The following is a 3327-nucleotide window of genomic DNA, read 5'->3' on the forward strand; positions in this document are numbered from 1 at the left end:
TCCGACATACTAAGGATCAGCAAATCCTTTTATGCTGGGCTGTATGACGCGAAGCCCACAGACAGCAGAGCCTCCCAGTCCTTCCTGTCATCTATCACAGAGGTCCTAGATGACAGCAGGAGGGAGAGACTGGACAAGCCGCTAATTCTGGACGAGCTGACAAAGGCCGTCGAGTCTTTCGAGACGAGTAAAACCCCCGGGAGCGACGGCTTACCGGTCGAGTTGTACTCGGCCCTGTGGGACTGGGTCGGCCCGGACCTGCTGGAAGTATACGAGAGTATGCTCCTGGCCGGCAGCATGTCAGAGACCATGAGAAAAGACATCATCACCCTCATTTACAAGCAGAAGGGGGAGAGGGCAGAAATCAGAAATTGGCGGCCCATCTCACTGCTTAATGTTGATTACAAGATTCTGTCCAAAGTCATAGGCAGTCGAGTCAAGTCTGCTCTGGAGTTGGTGATTCACCCCGATCAGACCTGTACTGTACCCGGCAGGAAGATCTCTGATAGTCTCGCGCTACTCAGGGATACGATCGCCTACGTACGGGACAGGAGGGTGGACACCTGCCTCATCAGTCTGGACCAGGAGAAGGCTTTTGACAGGATATCGCACACCTACATGATGGACGTGCTTTCCAAAATGGGGTTTGGGGAGGGAATCTGCAATTGGATCCAACTGCTCTACACAAACATCAGTAGCGCAGTGTCAATCAACGGGTGGGAATCTGAAAGTTTCCCGATCAAATCTGGAGTCAGACAGGGCTGTCCTCTGTCCCCGGTCTTGTTTGTTTGCTGTATTGAACCCTTTGCTGAGTCTATTAGGAAGGATGCGAGCATAAGAGGGGTGACAATCCCAGGCAGCGGAGGCACTCAGGTCAAAACCTCCCTGTACATGGATGACGTCGCCGTCTTCTGCTCGGATCCGCTGTCCGTGCGCAGACTGATGAGCATCTGCGACCAGTTCGAACTGGCCTCGGGAGCCAAAGTTAACCACGGCAAGAGCGAGGCCATGTTCTTTGGGAACTGGGCTGACCGATCCTTTGTCCCCTTCACCGTCAGGTCAGATTACCTGAAGGTGCTGGGGATATGGTTCGGAAGTGCCGGGGCGTGCACCAAAACATGGGAGGAGCGAGTAGCCAAGGTACGACAAAAGTTGGGCATGTGGGGGCAGCGATCTCTCTCCATTGTGGGTAAGAACCTGGTCATCAGGTGCGAGGCGCTCACGTTGTTGCTCTACGTGGCGCAGGTCTGGCCCATACCCCACTCCTGCGCCGTGGCAGTCACCCGAGCCATTTTCCGCTTCGTCTGGGGATCTAAAATGGACCGGGTCCGGAGGGACACGATGTTCAAATCTCTGGACATGGGCGGGAAAAATGTACCCAACGTGGCCCTCATCCTGATGACCACCTTCGTGTGCGGCTGCATCAAGCTATGTGTAGATCCCCAGTACGCAAACTCCAAGTGTCACTACGTGCTGAGGTTCTATCTGTCCCCGGTGTTGCGAAGGATGGGCCTGGTCACATTGCCGCGGAACGCACCATGCAGTTGGGCGGCGCCGTACCACCTATCCTTCGTGGAGCAGTTTCTGCGGAAAAACACCTTTGACCACCGGTCCATCAGGCAGTGGTCTGCACGGAATGTCCTCAAGGCCCTACGGGAAAAGGAAACGGTGGATCCTGTCGGATGGTGCCCCGAGCAGACCGTCAAAGTCATTTGGCGGAATGCCTCATCACCAGAACTTTCAAACAAGCACCAAGACGTAGCTTGGCTGGTGGTGAGAAGGGCCCTCCCCGTCAGATCCTTCATGCACACCCGAAGTCTCGCCCCCTCCGCACAGTGCCCCCGCGTTGGCTGTGGTGGGGAAGAGACGGTCGCCCACCTCCTCCTGGAATGTGCCTTTGCAAAGCAGGTGTGGAAAGAGATGCAGTGGTTTTTGTCAAGGTTCATCCCAAGCAGCTCTGTAACACAGGAGTCTGTGCTCTACGGGCTGTTCCCAGGGACGCACACCGAGACAAACATCAACTGCTGCTGGAGGACTATCAATTCGGTGAAAGACGCCCTTTGGTCTGCCCGAAACTTGCTGGTCTTCCAGCGCAAAGAGTTGTCCACCACCGAATGTTGCAGACTGGCACATTCCAAGGTCCAGGACTACGTGCTGAGGGACGCACTAAAGCTTGGGGCAGCCGCAGCAAAGGCTCAATGGGGAAAGACCACAGTGTAAGGTTCCCCCACCAAGCTGGACTGAGGGGCTGGAACCATGGGAAGCCCCTCGAACTGTATCGTTAATATTCTCAATTGCTGTAAATGTAAAACTGTAATTGACATGACAATTGTGAAACGGAAGGGTTGGGAAGAAACTCATGACATTATTGAAAGAAACTGATCTCTTTTGCAATGTTTGTATTTTTTCGTGCTGTTTGGAAACTGTTTGGCAATGTAATTTTTACAGATTTTTATGAATAAAGTATATTTTGGGAAAAAAAAAAGTTACGTGCTTCTCGGCCTTTTGGCTAAGATCAAGTGTAGTATCTGTTCTTATCAGTGCTTATTTGATTGAGAAGAGACCATGATCATTGCCTTTTGATCCTGGGGAAGCTTTGAGTAAAATGGCTATAACCAATTTTCGAGCTTCGGGCCAGGGAGTGCGCAACACCGTTCGGGTGGTCGTGAAGGACAAGGAAGGAGATGCACCGGTCGATCGCACCTTCTTCATCAAGAAAATTCTCTTCGATTGCTGCGGATTTCAAGCGACGGACGTCTTCTGCCTGCAGGATTTCCCCAGCAGTGGATACTTCGACGTGACGTTCCGGAACGTGGCGGGATGCATCAAGTTCCTGAAGGCGTTCAAGGAGAAAGGGGACCGGGCGCCACTGTCGATCCTCACAGCGGAGCCGCTCTTCACGCTTCCGGCACAACGGGACCGGGTGGTGACGATTCACCTCTACAACCCCCATGTTCCGGTGGTGGATGTACTCACCTTTCTCGCCAGGTACGTCGAGGTGGCCGGCAGCAGCACTGATGTCAAGGACCCCTTTGGGATTTGGACCAGCAAGCGGCAGGTCAAGGTGACCTTGAAGGTAGATCCCAGTGGAGCCATCATCCACCCTCCCTCCAGCTTCGCTATCGGGGGATGTCGAGGCTTCTTGGTCTACGCTGGGCAGCCCAGAGTTTGCCGCACCTGTGGCAAATCTGGTCACATGGCAGCCAACTGCAGCACGGTTGTTTGCAAGAACTGCAAGGAGGAAGGCCATCAGACCAAGGACTGTAAGCAGACTAAGTGTTGCAACTTGTGCGGTGCGGCAGGCCATCTCTACAAGACCTGCCCCAA

At 53.7% G+C, this 3327-nt stretch overlaps 1 pseudogene; it reads left to right on the forward strand.

Annotated features, from left to right (window-relative positions):
* The first annotated feature begins 2489 nt into the window (after positions 1–2489).
* Positions 2490–2598, forward strand: LOC137376838 (U2 spliceosomal RNA; annotated as a pseudogene).
* The last annotated feature ends 729 nt before the right edge of the window (positions 2599–3327 follow it).

Source organism: Heterodontus francisci, chromosome 13 (genome assembly GCF_036365525.1).
Source record: "Heterodontus francisci isolate sHetFra1 chromosome 13, sHetFra1.hap1, whole genome shotgun sequence".
Taxonomy (NCBI): domain Eukaryota; kingdom Metazoa; phylum Chordata; class Chondrichthyes; order Heterodontiformes; family Heterodontidae; genus Heterodontus; species Heterodontus francisci.